Source organism: Peromyscus leucopus, chromosome 14 (genome assembly GCF_004664715.2).
Source record: "Peromyscus leucopus breed LL Stock chromosome 14, UCI_PerLeu_2.1, whole genome shotgun sequence".
NCBI lineage: Eukaryota > Metazoa > Chordata > Mammalia > Rodentia > Cricetidae > Peromyscus > Peromyscus leucopus.
Genome location: NC_051075.1, coordinates 55901199 through 55920354, shown reverse-complemented (window position 1 = coordinate 55920354; position 19156 = coordinate 55901199). Strand labels below are relative to the sequence as shown.

At 51.0% G+C, this 19156-nt stretch overlaps 1 pseudogene; it reads left to right on the top strand.

Annotated features, from left to right (window-relative positions):
- Nucleotides 1–7008: 7008 nt before the first annotated feature.
- LOC119086171 lies at nucleotides 7009–18798 on the top strand (annotated as a pseudogene).
- Nucleotides 18799–19156: the final 358 nt, after the last annotated feature.

Sequence of the window (19156 nt, the reverse complement as noted above, 5' to 3'; positions counted from 1 at the left end):
ATGTGTACCTGCAGCACAGGCGACCCTACCGAGGAGCCTGCTGGGTTCCTCTGTTTATGTCCCTGAGCCTGGCAGCATATACATCCAGGGATCATATTTGCCAGTAACTTTAAGAGCTGGTGGCAGCGATTCTCATTGATCTCATTAAAAGCAAAGGTTGTGTGGGAGCCTTCTGCAGGCAGACGGGGCTGCTGCTTCTAGCCACAGAAGGACAATCGATTGCAAGGCCTTTATCGAAGGTTTAATTGGATTTCAGTTGAGTGCGGGTTGAAGACCCTGCCGGGGCTGAGGCCTGGCTTAATTGGCATGAAATTAGCCAAGAGAAAGGTGACTGAGTTGGTACCACAGGGCAGCAGGGACAGATGCAGGCGTCCTGGTGGGCAGACATCACCTGTTTATGAAGACTGACTGGATCCAGGGGCTCTGGGGAGAGATGCCAGCCAGGTACTTCCTTAGGGAGAGAGCTACTCGGAAAAGAGGGCCATAGTTACATGGTCTTGGATTCGGCTCTGCTCCTAGGGATCCCAAGGAGGAAGAAGAGGAGGAGGAAGACTATAGGGTTTGTCCCCTCACTCACCAGGGAGTAAACTTCTGTTAGAGTGGGGATGGATTTAGGACTTAGCTGGAACCTTAGAAACTTTCTAACTAATCTTTTCTTTCAGGACCCTCAGCACCTGTTTCTAGAGATGGCAGGGACTAAGCCTCCTTGGAGCTGAGATCACAGGCCCAGAGCGCCTGTAGCTGGCTCAAGGCTCCTTAGCCTTTGCTCTGTCACCGGCTGTCCTCAGGCCATGCCCCTGCTGTCTCACGTTGGCTGCTGTGGTTACCCCATCTGCTCTTCTTGTGATGGGGTGTTGCCTTTCCTTTCCTTTGAAGTCAGAGTCGCCTTTCAGCATGTTTTTTTTTGAGTACTATTATGTGCAGGCTACTGAGTGCCTATTATTCTGCCCATGTGTGCTAGAATAGAAATGTGGACAGAGCAAGCGTGGGGCTTCCAAGAGACCTGGTGCTGGACAGGATGGGTACTGGCATTGTCTGGTTCTGCCATCCATTGCTCCAGTACCCTCAAGTGTTATACTTGAGATAGGAGTCTCAGTCCTTCGTGCTATGGGACAGATGCCATTGTGCATGTGAGTTTTATAAGCAACAGGACCATGTAAAAACATTTTCTATAATTCATAATTGCAGAGGATATTATTAATCACGGAGGCATCTCTTCCTCTGTAGAGTCTTTGAGAGCCTCTGTTCCCTTCTTGTCCCACTCTGTAGCTGTGAGTGCATAGATTCGGAGGTACTTGATTGGCATGCCATGCCTTAGATCAGAAAAGCCAGGCTGCAGTTTCTACCTTGGCCTTGATTTCCTTCCTTCCTGTCACTGCCCTGTGTGGATAGAATGGAACCTTCCCAGTTTTGCTCTGTATTGTACCAGTCTCATAGCCCTCTGGCTGGCTGGTATCTGAGGATGCTGGAGATCCAGTTCCTGAATCATTAGAAAGAAAACCATTTCTGCTCTCTTACCCCCATCATTCCTGGATGCTCGTGGATGGTAGGCGGTCCCGGGTAGTTCCCGAGGATTTGATTTCTCACAGGCAGAGGTATTGGTTGGGCCAAAGGAATGTTCTGGAGCCACTGTTTTTGGAGTCTAGTGCTGGCTCTAGACTGTCATTTGTCAGCTAGCTGTTCTGCTCTGGGGTTGCTATTAGGAACCCTGGTTCCCCTGTGTGCAGTAGACTGTGGGTGACCTAGAGGATCCTTTGACAGCTGAAGCAGAGCTCTGAGCTTACTGCATATGCCCAGTGCACGATGACAGTGAAAGCCCCAGCTCTCTGGTTTTCTTGGCAGGACAATGTTTGTCAAAGGGCAGGGATAGAGGGAGGGGAGACTCCTTTTCCTGGTCTTTTACATTGACCCAAGCAAGGTGGAAGGGTATGCAATCTGTGTGTGGGGTGAGTTGTCACCCTAGGGATGAGACTCCAGATGCCAGCAGCGGTTCCTCCCTCACACGTGTTCTGGTGGCAGTGACCCCTGGATTTTACTTTCTGGACTTGGGACCACTTGCGGCACCTCTGATAGAGAGATGAAGTCTTTGTTACCTCACAGGTGCTTACGTCTGGCTCTCATGTGAAGCCTGGTAAGGCCCAATTAAAGAAGCGGTATTGGCTTTCTTTTTATGATAAAATGCTTCTGTTGTTAGATGAATAACTCGAGGAAGAGTTTGAGTTTATTTTGCTCATGGTTTCCAAAGGTTGCATCCATCATGGCCGGGAAGGCATGGTGGTTGGAGTGTCTTTGTCTGTGGAAGGGCTCATGACACAGTGGGTCTTCATATAGCCAGAGATCAAAAAGCAGAGGTCTCAGGCGGAACCAGGGCCAGCTATCACCTGAAATGATCTACTTTTCACCAGCCAGACCCTGTAGATGAAATTCTAAACAGTCTCAGTAATTAAGAAACACAGAGCCAAATACAGGGGTAATAGACGAAAGGGTCAGAGAATTAGCAAAGAGCCACAACTACCTTATCTCACCATCTTCCCACCGTCGCTTTCCCCAGAGAGCTTCTTCCTGTCTGACTTGTGTTTTTATTGCTTTCCTGTTCTGCCTTCTCATTGGCTCTAAGCCCAGCCACATGACTTCCTTGTTCATTGCCTGTCTATACAGACCTCCAGGTCTCTATGGTTGGTACTGGGATTAAAGGCTCTTGTCACCACACTTGACTGTGTCCTTGAACACACAGAGACTCTGCCTGCCATGTGATGGATTAAGGGTATGGGCTACCACCGCCTGACTGCTTTTATGGCTATGTGACCTCGCAATGTGACCTCTGATCTCCAGGCAAACTTTATTTATTAACATACAAAAAAATCACATCTCAGCACAATTAAAATAACACAAGACCCCACTTGCTAAACACTCCACCACCTTCCAAATTAGTGCCACCTCTGAGAGCATCCGCCTGTAGGGAGGGGGAGCCGTTTAAGACGGAAGTCCCAACAGGGGGCTTTTCAAGTGCCCCCGCTGTCAGAGCCACGCCTCAGTTTTTTTTGCTCCTGCCTGTCCTCGATACCACTGCGTGAGGCTGAGTGGTTCACGGCATCTGGTGTTCAGGGCTGTCATCCCACACTTGCTCATCTAAGATCACTGTGTGCCAAGAATACACTGACCTGGGCAGCACTGGCAGCACTGGGCAGCTGGAGCGGTCTGCAGCTTCTGGATCTCAGTGTTTGTTCCTGGTGACAGGAGGAGGGTGATGGTGACATGCCCCAGGCAGCCGGCTGGCCTCTGTGGAGGATCTGGCAGGCTCTGGGGACAGATGTCACAACAGCAGCCTCCCGTTTCTCTCACAGACGTTGGCCTTGCTTTTGGAGACACCCCCACCCAGGAACATACATAGACTTTTCCTTGGGGGTAGGAATGAATTAATTCACACAATTATAGACCAATTAAACTACTTTCAGCCAATTCAGGCCTTGAGAAAAGTCCCAAAATAACTCCTTGATTTAAATATTATTTACTCAATTAATTCTTTACTCAGCCTTTTTATGGCGTCCTGTTTTTTTCCCCCGTCTTCCCTACTGTTAGAGAATAAAGGCGTTTGTAATTAGTGAGATCACGTATGAGTGGCACATTCTTTTTTTGTTTTTTTTGTTTTGTTTTGTTTTTTTTCTCGAGACAGGGTTTCTCTGTGTAGCTTTGCACCTTTTCTGGAACTCACTCTATAGCCCAGGCGGGCCTTGAACTCACAGAGATCCGCCTGCCTCTGCCTCCCGAGTGCGAGTGCTGGGATTAAAGGCGTGCGTTGCTGCTGCTGCTGCTGCTGGTGCTGCTGCCGCCGCCGCCGCCGCCACCACCACCACCTGCTGAGTGGCACATTCTTTTCACACAGTACAATTCAGACTTCTCAGTGGCTTTTTAGTAAAGAGCACTGTCCTGGGGGAGTCACCTAGCCAGGATTTCTTCCCGAGGTCCTTTTCTTCAGAGGTCAGCCTTGGGGAAGCTCTCCCTGCAGTGGAGAGGCAGGTGGACTGACCATTGAGCACCTGTTCTCCGGAGTCAGGTCACCTGACGGATCAGCACCACTAACTGCTGAGCAAGTGATCAGGCTTCCTGTCTTTTTATCCCCAACCCTAATCCCTTCCGCTGTTTCCTGCAAAGAATGGCTAAATATCTGGAGCAGAGCCTGGCCCATCATGGACTACTCCAAAAATGTGCCCTGCCCATCATCGTGTGGATTACCATACCTCTTAGGCAGAGGCAGTACTGAGGACGTGGTGGTCTGTCCCTCGGTAGACGATGTAGCTGAAGCGATATGGAAGTACCAAGAGAGGGGCTCAGGGATCTTGGCCTTGCTTCTGGGATGCACCAGCCCAGCAGAGGCCTGGGACTTCTCCAGGACCCTGAATACCTGTATTGATAGGAAGGGCTGGAAGCCCTGGGGAAAGACTGACTCCCAGAGAGGCTGTCAGCACAGTCCTACAAGATGCAAAGACAATTCACCAAAACTAAGAAAACAGAGCCACAAGAGTGGCATGCGCTTTCCAAGTCATCCTTAGGTGTAGTTCAACCAGCACCATTCCAGTTCCAACTCCCTTCCCCTGAGGATTTTTTAATCTAGGGAAATGTACTTTTCTTTGTTATCTACAATTATGAGCTCAGCCTGAAGTCCTGCATCAACATGTAGCTCTTTCCCAGTTGAGACGCAAGTAGTTTCTGCCCAGTAGAAAAGATAATCCTGAAGGTTGATTTTTTTTTTTTTTTCTTAAGACCCCATAGGACAATAAGTAGTTCACATTTCATCCAGGAATTCTCCTTTCTTCCTGTTTAAAATGTTCAGAGTCAGTCCAGCCTTCTTACAGTTGTTTTCAGAGCATGTCTACCATCATACCTGCTTCCTAACTGTTGACTTGAAAGCCTTGGATGCTTCGTCCTCTGTGTGTTTGTGAGCTGTGTTTATAATGCCGACAGTTACACTTTCTCCACGTCTAAAACGATGCACAGCGCTGAAAAACCCAAAGCAATGACATTTGTGTGTCTAACTTTGAGTAATGGCTTTCTCCTCGAGGTAATGGCATTTGACTTTGAATTGTGAGGTTGCCCTGTGAGGAGGTTGAACAGATGGCGTTAGTCCCACATAACTGCTAATGGAGATCGAGGCTGGGGCGGCTTATCTCTCGGGCACCTGTGCCCAAAGCGGCAGCACCACCAAGATGGCTTCGGTTGCTGAGCCGTTGGCAGCAGCCAACTGTTCCTCGTGCTTTGCCTTCTATACCCGTCATTCCTAGTGACATCTGCTTGGACTGAGCATTCAGAGCAGCTCCCAAGTAAGAAGGTCTCCAAGTGGCAGCTGGCTGAGGGGTCTTGAAATGGTGTGTGTGTGTGTGTGTGTGTGTGTGTGTGTGTGTGTGTGTCTGTCTGTCTGTCTGTCTGTCTGTCGTATGCATGAGTGTGTGCATGTGCTCTCTCTGGTGGCTCCACTCATGTATATGGTAGTAGTCAGCAGCACCCCTACCTGCCCCATGGAAGATCAGCCCTCAGAGATATGAGCACCCCCACCCTGAGTCCCCTTGCCCCTGGGGGCCATCCTTCATTGTAGAAATAAGGGGCCCAGAGCGATTAACAATATTTCAGAAAGCTTAGGGGAGATCATACATCTCCCTGTGACAGGTTTGCCCAGACTAAATGAAATGTCACTTCTCCACATTTTGACTGGAATTCCGTCAGCTCAGTCTGGCTGCGCTGCTTATCTTGGGCTGATCAGGAGCCCTGATTGGACTTTATATGCGTCCTTGACAAATAAAAATGAATGATTACTTAATAAATGGAATTGGTTTGTCAGATAGGGCCTTTTGAAGCGTGGCTCCCAGGAGCTCCAAGGAGCCTAACACAAAGGGTTCCTGGTGGCACAGGAATGGGGAACTGGCTGGCTCATCCAGGACCGGCTTTGGCTGAGGTCCATCTCCCAGGAAATAGAAGACAGTGGCCCTGGGACCCCTGCCATCTGAGCACGAGTCTGAGATTCGACCTGGGACAAAGTCCTATTCCTAATGAGAACGACTGAGTCCCAAGGTGTGTTTCGGCCGGGGCAGATTTCCGGAGTCAGAGTGCTGGTGTGGTAGGGTGGTGTCTTTACCATCTTCCTCTCTACAGGCCTGTTAGGAAGAACCAGTGACAACCACCACAGGTACATCTACAAGAGGTCACTAGGTCCAAACCTGTAACACGCTCATTCACTTCCGCAGCTACCCATGAGAATTATTATTACTGGAACCGGTAGTATAAGTAGCCGGTTCAGGGTCTCGAGGGAAAGGTATAGAAGTAGGTGTGAGCCATATGGGTGGGCATTGTTCAACAGCTGTTGGTCATACCAGCTTTGAACAAACAGGGCTCTGCTGTGAGCAGCCTTAACCTCAAGGCTCACAGTCCCTTGTCTGCAAAGTGGCGGTCATAATTGTTCCTACCTTTTTGAGCACTACTAGTAAGGATGGCAGCGAGTTGTTCTAATGCGGGGCTATGCTTTTATTCACGTCTTTTGTAGCCCAGGCTAGCCCTGGACTTGCAGCCCTCCATCTCAGGCTCCAAGTCCTGAAGCTATAGTCTCTGCCACCATTCATGACCGTTAGGTCATTCTTGATCTTTTAACTTGGTGCTGGTTCTAAATGGTCGGGTCTTGGGGAGACGGATAGGATTAAGATAAACACTGGGTAGAACACACAGCATCCCGCAGCCCATGAGAGCTCATTCAGGTTGAGTGCAGAGTCTTACTTTGCTGTCTGGGGCTGGTCCAAGCAAGTGCATGCATAATAGAGCCAGTCCATAGCACATCAATTATACCCCAATAAAGCCATTTAACAAAACAGAGCCAGTCCCTGCTGTCCTGGAGTTTATGATAGTGAACCAGATGGTCATTTGTCAAATAATCACACGAATAATTGCTAGTGCTGTAACAGAAAAAAGCCAGGTATCCTTTAGGAGTGTGTGGTGGAGCACTCCTCCAGCCTGGATAGAAGGGTGATGGGAGATGGAGGAGGCTTTGTGCAGCAGAATGGTTGCACAAAGGTCCGAGGTGGGAAGACACTGGGATCATCGAAGGAGAGAAAGCTGATGTGGCGCGCGCATGCGTGTGTGCGTGCGTGCGTGCATGCGTGCATGTGTGTGTGTATTGGAAGGTGAGAACAGGGAGGGAGGCAAGACTTAGGTCCTAGAACCTGTTGCACAGGACTTAGTGGTAATCTTGAGGCCCCCTCTCCGTGAACCCCAGCTCCTTCGTCTCCACTGCGTTCATCTGTTAACGACCACGAAGTTCACCTGAGCTGGAAGGGATGCCAAGGACAGTCGGTGTCCTGCGGCGTCCGCCTCCTGGCCGAGCCTATCTTTGTCCCCTGGAGACCCATCGACAGATCATCTGGGGCCCCCGGGTCTGCTTCCATTCAGCAGCTGCTCCCTAGCTGGAAGAGGCTTTTAGCTTTAATAAAAAAGGGAGTAGAGATAAGAAGGCTGCCTTGGCAGGGCGCGCAGAAATGACAGGATGATTTAAATGGCCTCTCCAGTGTCGTTTCTTCTGTACAGACATCATAAATCAGATTAGTATTGGGCTCTGGGGGATGGGGACAGGGGAGCAAGGGCCTGGACTCTGGGTCTGTCTGGGACTGGCCTGGCATCAGGGCATCTCCAGAGAGGGTCACTGTATCTGTCACCTGTTCCTGAACCAGCCCTGTTCTTTGAAGGAGTGGGGATTGTTCCCACAACCCAGTCTCACCTTTGGGAAAGAGTGAATAGGAGCTAATAAGAGAGCAGGGTGGAGAGATGGGTGGGGGCGTGGGCAGGGCAGGTGGGAGGTGAAGACTGACAGCCGTCAGGAAATGAAGAAGCAGCCGTCCTCCCCCTTACATGCAGGAAATGACATTGGGAAACTCAGAAAACACTGGCGGCTGGGGCTGTCCCGCCACGTCTGAGTTCCAGGTGGTTCTCGTGTGTGGCCGCATTTGAGCTGAGCCCTCGTTTAGACGTGAGAACGCATTATCTCAAACTGCTCTGGCCCAATGGTTCCCATCATCCCTTGAATGTGGCTAGACTGGGTGATGAGAGAAGGTTCCCGGCGCAAGTCCGGCAGGGCGGAGCTCCCACGGGGTCGCTTCCCTTCCAGATCTCCTGCCACCTGGGCAAGCTGTACAGTGAGATGATCTTCGTCAACGGTTTCGTGCACTGTGACCCCCACCCAGGCAATGTGCTAGTGCGGAAGCGTCCAGACACTGGCAAGACTGAGATTGTCCTCTTGGACCATGGGCTTTACCAGGTAGGAGAAAACTCTGCTCCTTCGTGGGATTGGAGCCCCCCCCATGCCCTCCAGAAGCCCTGCGGGGGGGTGGGGGTGGGCAGGTAGCTGAGAAGGGCTCCCTCCCCCGCAGGAACTGCCATTTTTGTATAGCCCTAGCCCAAGAGTTTCCTGAACCGCAGCCTCGGTGCAACCAAGTGAAGTTGCTCTGGCCTCTTCTAGAGCTCCTGTGAGGAGCAGGTAGGAGGAATGTGCCAGTGTGGCCTTGTCCTCCCAGGGAACTTCAGGAGACAGGTGACTGCATATGTAGCCCTAGCGAGGAAAACTGGGTTGAGCCTGTGGGATCTGGGAGCTGGAGGCCCTAGTCTGCCTTCCTGGAATGAGGACAAACAGCAAGTATGAATGAGCCCCACCCAGCACCGTCCAAGTGGGATGTGCACCATCAACCTGGGGCCCTGGCTTGACCTGATTCCATGAGGCAGACGGTCCTGGGGAGATTTCCATATTCACCTCGGCCCCTTTCTCAGGCCTTGATACCACATCCCCGAGCCCAGCCTCCTCTAAAAGGCTTGGTAAAATGGGGTGCAGGTCAAATTAGGCCTGCCGTTGTCACATGGAGCCCCAGTGACAGACGGCCCGGACATGACAGAAGTTCATTGACTTGCTCACACGCTAGTCCTGGGTGTGGTGGATGGAGTCCACAGAGCTCTGGTCCCTAGGACTCACAGGAGGCGATAGCGGAGGAGAGGGCTAGGGAATGCGTGGGAAGAGCTTCCAGGGAGGTGGAGGTTTTGCTCCTCATCAGTCAGTGTTGAGGTAGAGGGCTGTGCATGTCTTTGTGGGAGACCAGGGAAGCAGCCTGTACCTATATCGACTTTGGAGGGCAGTTAGCGGTCTCTGTCAGTTAGGACCGAGGCTTACCAGTACCGGTTGAGTATCCGTGATCCGAAAATCTGCACTCCCACAGCTTGAAGCTCTTGAGCACTATGATACCACAAGTGGAAAATTCTATGCCGCGTAACTTCGTTCATGCTCAAAATTGTTAAACACATTGTATAAAACTACCTTTGGGCCACGCATGTAAAGCATGTATGAACAAATGAATTTCATGCTTAGATGTGTGATCCAGCCCCAAGATATTATGCATATGCAAATCTGAGAGAGAGAAAAAAACCTGAAATCTAGATCGTTTCTCGTCCCAGGAATTTCAGCTTTCATGATATTCAAACTCGGTTAGCTTTGAACGTAGGCGTTAGGAATGGCTGAGTGTTGGGGACTATGGTGTCCCTCTCATTCCCCCGTGCAGTGGGTCAGCACTAGTCCGGGGGTTCCGGCTTGGGCCGAGAGAGGCTGCTTCCTGACCGCGCTGGCCTGGTTCTAGGTGCTCACGGAGGAGTTCCGCCTGGATTACTGCCATCTGTGGCAGTCCTGATCTGGACCAACATGGGAGGGTGAAGCAGTACAGTCAGCGTCTGGGGGCCGCGGAGCTTTACCCACTGTTTGCCTGTATGCTGACAGCCCGGTCCTGGGACTCCGGTCAAAAGGGCATCAGCCAGGCTCCAGCCACCGCCACTGAGGTAGGTGACCCTGTCCCAGATGCAAGGGTCAGGGCCCGTGGACCCCTTCCAACCCGGTGTCTAAGGTTCGTGATTGGTGGGCTGTGTGTCTCTGTAGGGAGGGCTGTGTCAGAGCCACATAGGATGAGAGGGTAGGGAGGAGAGTAGAAACTATGGAACTGGGGTGAAGAAGGCAGAAGAAGGATAGCCTAGCGTGTCCCTGGGACCTTATTAGCCTGGAGTAGAGGTAAGGCTTGTGGACTTAAAATCCTAGACCTCAGTAGGTTAGTGAGATGCCAGGCTTCCTCCAGCACCTTCCAGGGCCATCTTACTCCGGCAGCTCTTGCCCGGCTCCACCCACCACTGGGCACCGTTCCCTGGGCCCCGTCCTCTCGGCTTTGTCCTCATCCGCAAACACTCTGTCCGAGTGAACCGGCCCCTTTTCTTTACTTTTCTCCTTCATTCATGGATTTTGACTGTCTAGACAGACATGGACTTTTGGGAGCTCCCCGCTCCCCGTATTCCCGTCCCCCTCTGTGCGCCTGCCAGGCTCGCGGGAGCTATTTGCTTATTTCTTAGTGGTGAGCAGGCTCAGGCTCCACCGAGGCTCTTCTGTCCGTAGGTAGAGATTGGTCCTACTCATGCTTCCGGAGAGCCTGGCACCACTTCCGGCACCTCCCTGCCTGTCCAGGACCTTGGATGTTCCATCAGCCATTTGGGCCTCGGGGGTCCTTCCCTGCAAGCTGCCTTGTTACAAGCGCCTCTAGCAAAGGCTGGATCCAGAGTCTCAAAGAATCTGTCTCTCAGCAGTTATTGGCTCCGTTTTCCTTCAAACGGGTGTGATGAGCACTTGCTCTTCCAGCTCTCCAGCCTTAAAAAGTACCCTAGCAGAGGTGCATCTAGGGATGGTAGGAGCTCTGCTTCCGGGGCTACCGTCCTTTGCATGTAAAGCGCCTGCTCACAGTTCCTGGAGTTCATTCATTCAATAAACATTTGCTTTAGCTGGTCCCTGAGCGTGCTGCAAGGATCCCGCGATCAACAGACAGACAGGCCTTTTGTGTAATTTACACTTTGGTTGAGAGAGACAGACAGTCAACAACTGAACAAACAAGCAATGGGATAATTGCAGGTTGCAGGGACCTTGGCGGAAACAAGGAAAGTGGTGTGAGGATGGGGTTGGGGAGCCTGGCGCAGAGACCTGGGATAGTGGTTGACATTTGAGCCGAGGTGTGAAGGAAAAGAAAGTCACCAGCCTCGGAGCGCCTGAAGGATGCACTCCCGCACACTAAGGCCCAGGGTAAAAGCGTTTCGTGTGGTCTGGAGGATGTCAGGGCACAGAGAACACCACACGGGGCCTTATGTGCTATGGGAAGAGGTATGGACTCGGCTCTCTCCGGAGGAAGGGAAGCCCTTGGCAGGCTCTGAGCAGGATGCTCAGGTCCGATGTTTTAAGCATTTCTGTGGAGTAAGGTGCAATGAGCCAGTCTTAGAGGGAGAGATAAGTACTCAGAAACCCACTGGCTGAGAATGAACAAGGTATTGGTAGCCTAGGGCTAGCAAGTAGCTCTTGGTTCCTGAAGAGTGTGACCAAAGGTCAGATAAACAGTGGGAGTCGCTTTAAAGAGGAGAGGGTGTGCTGGCTGTTGGGCAGGCACCCACCATCAGGACCAGGCTGTGGGACAGGAGACAGGGGACAGGAGATAGATGTGTGTGCAAGGCTGGGTGGGGACCTGGGTGTTCTATCTATGGACTATATAGGACTGGCTTGGTTAGCTGGTAGGGCTTCTTCCAGCCTTGAAATTGGCATCAATAAAGCCTTCAAGAGTCCTTGGCCCTTTCTCAGTGACCCTAGTGCTGTTTCCAGGGCTTGCCTGGGAGCCAGCCTAGGAACTCCCATCTGGATGGTCAGGCCACAGGACCCCAATGCTTCTCTCTCTCTCTTTTTTTCTTTTTTGGTGGCCGTGGGGCAGATGCTCCACAGGGTTGCCAAGGTAGCTGTGCTAGAAGCTCCACCCGGAGCTTCTTTGTGTCCTCTTGGTCACAGGCTACCCACACTCCTGGCACTGTGACCTTCCTGTACCATACCATCCATTCTCATGTCTTCTTGCTGCCGTCTAGGACTCAGAGATCCGAGGTAACGCGGCCAGCTACCTGCCTGAGATCAGCCAGCTCCTTATACCACGTCCCTCGCCAGATGCTGCTCATCCTGAAGACCAATATCTACTCCGTAGCATTGAGACCTCCCTGGGCACCCGATCCAGTGCTAGTTCCTTCCTCAACATGTCTCGGTGTTTGCATCAGGGCACTGGCTGAGTGAGTATGCTCCTGTCTTGTCTTGGCCACCTCCCACTTCCGGGGCTGTTCCATGGGCTCTGCTGAAATGGGGATTCAGTCCTTAGGGCCCTGTCTTGGCTTCTCAAGCTCTAGATCTCCCTTCAGAGAATCATGGGGCAAAAACCAGCTTCAGTGAGTCAGCAGGTGTCTTGAGACGTGTCTTTGGGTGCCTAGAACTCGTGTACTTCGCCAAATGATAGCGTCTGGGATCTCATCCTCCCAGTCCAGCTTTCCAGATGATTCTTTCCCTCAGAGTTTGAAGTGGTTTTTTGAGCAGCTCAACCATTCAGGTAGCCTCAACATGACCCTGTCTCTAATTGGTACTGGACTTGGCATTGAGACCATTGCTCTTTATCCTAGAGATATGGCTGTGTCCTGGGAAGGTGTGGCTAGTAGGCTCTCCCAGGGTCACAGATCTTTCTAAATGCCTTAGCATGCTTGAGACACCAATGGTAAGAGAACTGTGCTTCTTCAGGAAGATCTTGGAGGAGCAAGCTTCTGGTGAATACACCAGAAAGGTTTGGTCTGGCAGAATGTTCTCAGCCCAGAGAGGAAGCCTATCTTGTGGTCACATCCCAGCCTGTCCATCCTGGGAAGGAATGGGTCATTCTGGCAACTAACAGATTTGGCCACATAGAGCATGCATTCACTAGCAAATATGAGATTGGGTTACAGCAAATACTCTGACCAATGAAGGGTAGAATGCGATTGATCTTTTCTCCAAGGGCAGAGGAAGACAAGTCTTACAAAGTGAAAGGCCTCAGTTTTGGAGCTCAGTGGGGTGTGAGGCAGACAGCCATTTGGGTAAGAGACTCGAGAAGAGTTTACTAACACCATAGACAGATAAACAGGTAGATAGCAGCATAGCGGGCCTCTAAGTGAGTTCAGAGGAAGAGGGAGGTTTCGTACCATGTGGTTGACCAGTAGTCCACAGCTGGGCCTATCTAGGCTGTCCCTGATTATCAGACGCAAGGGTTGGGAGAATGCTACATTTCCTGGAAGGATGTGTGACCCGAGGATGTGAAGAAATAGGGACACATTAAGTTGAGGTAAACCCCTGTGATGGAGGATGCACCCTCTGATGTCCTGAATCTGATAACCTGTGTTTATAAACTTCCTTGGGGAAATGAGAATTATGGAGCCTGCTAATCTGGGATCCAGACACCTGGGGAATCTACTAGAGGGTGACAGGTTCACAGACAGGTTCCCGATGGGACCTTGTCATTTTTTTACAGCAGCTTTGAGAAAGACCTCTGTGGCTTGATTAGCTCCAGCCTAAAACCTAACGGGAGGTCATTATCATAAATTCCAGTTTTCACTGTGTCTTGTGTTTGGTTCAGAGAGACTGAGCTGGATTGACATGTAAAGTGCTCCGCCTCCCAGAGTCACCTGACCCTTTGCAGAGGCTCTGATTGTACTTGAGTCAGGGTGAGATGGGACTCTGGGTTGGCATATATTTTCTATACTTTTGGAAAAAGAAACCACGAAATGTTCTCCAGGGCGAGGGATCAGAGCCTTGATGCCTCATGATTTTACTGCCTGAATATCTTCTTTGGGACATTCGAGTCCCTCTGGTTCCCAGACTGGGCAGATGTGTAGTCAGGTAACCAAGTGGTCCCCAGGGTCTGGGAGCTGGTGAGCTGGCCAGACCACCTGCTGTCTTTTATTTTTCTCCATGGTGCTGAGCTGATGTTTTCTCACCTCTCTTTCTTTTCTTCTCTCCTCCTTTCCCGCCCTCCTCCTCTAGGCACAGGAAGAGAGATGCCTGTTCGTGCTTCAGAAGGATCCAGATATCTTTCAGCGAGGCCTTTAGCCTCTGGCAGATCAACCTTCATGAACTTCTGTTGCGAGTGAAGGGCTCGAGGCTAGCCTGCTGGATCTCCGCTGTCCTCGGCTGGCTGACTCGGCTCCACACTGAGTGTGACTGTGGTCCCCTGCTCCTTCCTGTGTCTTTCCAACCTCATTTGTTCTTCCATGCTCTGAGTACCCACTCACCCATGTCAGCCAAGGTTGGCCTGTGGTCCCAGGGTGGTCGTCCACGGCACCATCACACTCTGCCATTGGAGCGCCCCCCCCCCCCGTAGTCTTGACTTGGGCCCTGGACTGTACCGGGGAGTGAGTTATCTTTCTCTAGGGAGGGATAAAAGCAACCTTCTTCCCATCTCCTGTATTGCCATTGCTTGGTCTTCCCTACTTTTATGGATTGTCAGAAAGGACTGGCCGTATGTGCCAGAGGGCACGTTTAACTTGGAGGAAATAAGTAGGTCCTCAGAACTGGCTACGGAACAGACTGCGTTTTTGCCATATCACTCCCAAAGGCATCTCACCTCAGCGAAGGCTGCATGTGAGGGTCAAGTGTACAGCTGTGGCTCCTGCTGTCATGTGACACCTCCAGTGTTGTGTGTTTTGTGTTTCAATAAACCCTTTCAAGGTTGCAGGGACTGTCCCTCCTGACTCAATGGCTCCATTTGGACTTAAGTTGCTCCTGGTAGCTACTTCCATGGGGAACCCATAGGTTCCTCAGGGAGGCCTAGGAGGATGAAGTCAGGTTCGGTTTTAGAGTTTATTTTCTGGGTTGGGAGCAAATCTTACATGGTTGGCAGTGGACCTGAACACCATGCACCCCGGGACCTTGCCCCTGGTAGCCAGGCAGGCTGTAAGACCCCTCCTGCCACAGGGCCACATCCTGCTCCTTGGAGGCTTCTCCTGGCTTCTACATCCCACATCTTCATTGGCGGTATTAAAAAGCCCTGAAGCTTGGACCTAGGGGCAGAGATAGACTCCCACTTGTTTCCAAGTGACTAGGGCACTTACCTTGTTCAACTGGTTAGGTCCAAACTTACCCTCTGGTTCTCAGTCAATGGCCTGAATCTCAGGTCTAGGATGCGTAACCTGTTCTCCCAGGTCTTTGGAGACATCAGTCTTCCTGATGAAACCACAGTCTTGTGTGCTATGTCCATTCTGACACATCCATGTCACCTGTTGAAATTCTGTTTCTGATCTATTGCCTTGTCAGCATTCACCTCTCCTGAGTCCATCATCTGCTCCTGTGTCCTGCATGTCTCTGGGTCTCGAGACCCCACATATGGCAGGCCCTTGTCCATGATCAGCCACGCTTGCAGATGAGATAACTGTCTGATCAGAAAACCCCAAATCTGAGCCTCATTTCTATTCTCTTTGTTAATGATACAACAAGCAGATTTTTCTAGTGATCAGAGACTATTTGCATTCTTTTATTTTTCTGAAAGAATTGATTGTTCTTGGTGACCATGTTGGATGTATCCAGGGACCCAGGAGAATAATTAGCAAGCTCTGTTATTTAATCATGAGGATATGTGCTGCATTATTCTATTTTATGGTGTCTTTTACAGCCACTGAAGTAAATATATAATGTCCTTTCTGTTCAAGATAATGGTCACTTGCTTTTTGCTTTGGATGTAATGGTTGGCTTACTTGGGATTTAAAACATCAGCATGTTGCCTGTAGGCTTAGCACCCAAAACAGTTTCCAGGATAGGAGGGTGGAAACAGAGTTGGGTGTACAGGGCAGTTTTGAAAATCTAGGAGGCTGATACTTTAGTGACCTCCACAGAACTGTAGATGAGGATTATGCTTGCTCTTTGAGTATCTTGTGTGCCTGAACTGAGTGCTCTTAAGTACCTGGTACATAGATGCCCTGGCTTTTGTTAGTGACTGTAAGCATGGAGCTTATTGGAGTCTTGGCAGACTGTGGTTTTTAGGGAGGTCGAACTGTTTTGAAAAGCTGCGTGTGCACTCACTGGCTCACAGGAGGTGCTTCGAGGATTGCCAGGTTAATAATATCAGCAATGTTATCTTTTCCACGCAGACCAGAGCTGGCCAGCCTCTACACTGCAGACTGGAGGGGCTTTCTTTGCCACCGCACAGGGACACCCTGGAAAGACGGAGCTGCTCTAAGAGGGCCCCAAGCAAATTCCGGGTAGCAGGGTTGATGGGAGGTTTGCAGCAGTCCTTAGTGTGGGCACCTGTGGGAAGAGCGGCGCCGTCGGGGTGAATGGTCAGGCAGGTGTGGCGGGAGCAAGAGACCGACTCTGGGCCGGGGCGTGACCTGCAAGTTCAGAACTGGCAGGATGGATAAAACCAGAGCGTGGTGCGTTCCTGGCAGTGGGAACACGGGGCCCCATATGGCTGCATGGGAGGGTCCATATTTAACAGGAGACCAGGTGACCTGGTGCTGCTGTTCCCGCTTTGTGAGCTGAAGGAGGCCATGTTCCGCAAAGAGCCGCTTGTTCAACAGCCCTTGCCGTCCCCCTCGCCACGGTTTTCTCCTTCCTGTTTCCTTTTGTTCCAACCCCCGCCCCCACACGTCTTCTTTGCCCTACTCCATGAAGCAAAGCCTGCAGGGTCAGACTGTCTTTCTCTGACGGAAGGAGGGCTCAACCCCGAGCAGAGTCACTGGGAGTCCTGGGCTGTGCTGTCGCTGCTGGTTTTCCAGGGTCACTGCCTTCTGGTCAGGCCTGGCTGCTCCTGGAGATGCCATGGCAGCCCAGCACCAGCCTGCTTCCCCTCTGTGCCAGGTTGCCGTCACTGGCCAGGACTGCGGGGATCGTGAGACGCTGTTCTCTCAACTCCGTCTTTGGTTCCTTAGGTGCAGAGCTCTGACTTTTCTCCCCATATCTCTCCTCCTGGGGAAGGATCAGGCTGTTGAGACCAGCACAATGGTGGGTGTTCAGCCCTGCCTTTTCAGCTCCTCCCCGTCCCCCCTCCCTGCACCATCCATGATTTTCCTGTGTAAACCAGCCACTTGGGGTCCTATTAAGTCCTGAATTTTGCCTCTGTGAGCCTGGGTGACACTGCATTGGCAATCAGCCTCCACGGGATTGTAGTTTTGCTGAACCAGGGACCCTATGGAGTTGCAAGGATGGAGAAGAGTGGGTTTTGGGGGTGTGGCCCCAGGACAGCCACCAATCCATCACCTGGGAACTTGTTAGGAATATAGACTCTTAGATCCCTGTCCAGACTCGCTGAGCCAAACCCTGGCCCGAGGCCACCAGTAGCTTTAATAATTCTTCCAGGATATGCTAATGCAGGCTTACCTCTAAAAGTTCCACCTCGATGGCTCTCATTGCTTCTTCCTGCACAGCAGAATCCCTGGAGAGCTTCGCGGGCCCGAGATTCTGAGTTAGTTGGTTTGAATGTACACCGAACCCCTCCCCAAGATTTGTGGCTAACTTGTTACTCTGAAATCATGTTAGATTGCCAGCAGATTTGCAAATCCATCATCCCCCACTCCCTCAAGTCAACATCTCACACAACCAGACCGCCTTGGTTAATAAGATGGACATTCATTTTAGTACAGTGTTAGCGACGGTACAGTACAGGTACCGCTGATCTCTCCAGTTCCTCGCCGATGTCCTCTCTCTGTTTGTGGATCCCATCTAGACAATGACTGCTCTTCGTTATTCTCATCTCCTCAGACTCATTTGATCCGCAGCAGCCCAGCCTCTCAAACCCTGCTGTGTTCTGAGACTGTGACGCTCGGGAGGAGTGTGCTGGTTGGGGACTTTGTAGAATGGCTCTGTCTGGTGTTGGTTTTCTCATGACTAGACTTTGTTGAGGGGTTTTATTAGGGGCTCCCCCTTGTTATCCCATCCTGCCGTAGAGATACAACACTAATGTAATGTTGCTCTTTGAGGCTCCCCAGCTGGGGTTGGGACTCCGGCTTTAGTCTCATGCCTTCCAGATTCTTCCAGAGAAAGAAGCCACAATTCAGGAACCCCTTGTCTCTGGGTAGCTGGCGGGGTTTGATTTCTTCCAAATCAAAAAGTTTTCAAGAAATAAAACCCATAGACAACAGTAAAGTGATAAGCATAATTAAAATGGTATTGTGGTTTTGATGTTTACATTAGCTATAAATTAACTCTTTAACCACCCCTAATTGTAATGACCAGTGACTCTAGCACCACCAGATCCTTAAACATTCATCCCCTTCCTCTCCTTGAATGTTATTTCTCACCTAGGCCCTGGGTCCTTGGAAGCCAGGCCTCTTGGAACACTATATCCTTTCCAGAAAATTCTCATAATAGGATTTAGTTTCAGAAGCGCAGTTTTTCTTTCTGGGAATAGAGAAGTAGTTGTGATTTATTTCTAATCCTTTCCCTCCGTCCCAAACAGGGAAGAGTGACCAGAATGTGAGGCGATTGGGAGGGAAACCACATCCACTGAGGAGATTTGAAGGGGCTGAGTGAGTTCTCTCCGAGTAGTTCTGATTCATAAGTATCATGGCAGCCACGCCTTGAGTAGCCTCTCATCTTTTCTCTCCCGCTGGCCTGGCTCCGAGTCTCTGGCTGTGGCCAGCATCACCATCCAGGGCCGGGCAGCCAGAAGTTAGGCTGGTTTTCTTAGTTCTCCCGTTCCCAGGTCTCTGAGCCGCAGCTTCCCTTCTGTGGGATGGCAGCCACTGTCCCCAGGTGTTCTCGACAGGTTGTAGTGACCGTGAATAGAGCTGCCAGAGGTGACAAGGAGAAGCATGGTCACAAACACAGCACTGGCAGCTTGTCTACCCAGGAGCCCCGCTGCTTTCGCAGACACCCACCTTTACAAGTGTCCAGACTCCGACAACTGCCCTCTGGTCACAGAAGATGGCATCCAGTACCGGTGATGCCCCTGAGCGGACTCCACTGGGAGCTGTGGAGAATGACCACTTCCCTTGGGCCCCAGCTCCAGTGGCTAATCCTGGCTCTCACCATTCCTGCAGGCCAGATCTTCCCTGGAGTTTTCTCAAGTATGCGAACCCATAAACCTGCATTCTGCCAACCTGCATTCTGCCACTCCATTATACTATATGAGTTACTTTTAAGTTGTTTGTTTTTGGAGGGAAGAAATCCTGATCATTTCCTTAGGGGGCCTGGATCTATGTTGGAAGGTAATAGGGAAGAGCCTAGAGAAGTCTAGAAGTGAACCCCTGTCCAGGGATAGAAAATGAATCCGCAGGCTGGGGATTCTGCAGAGAGCTGAGC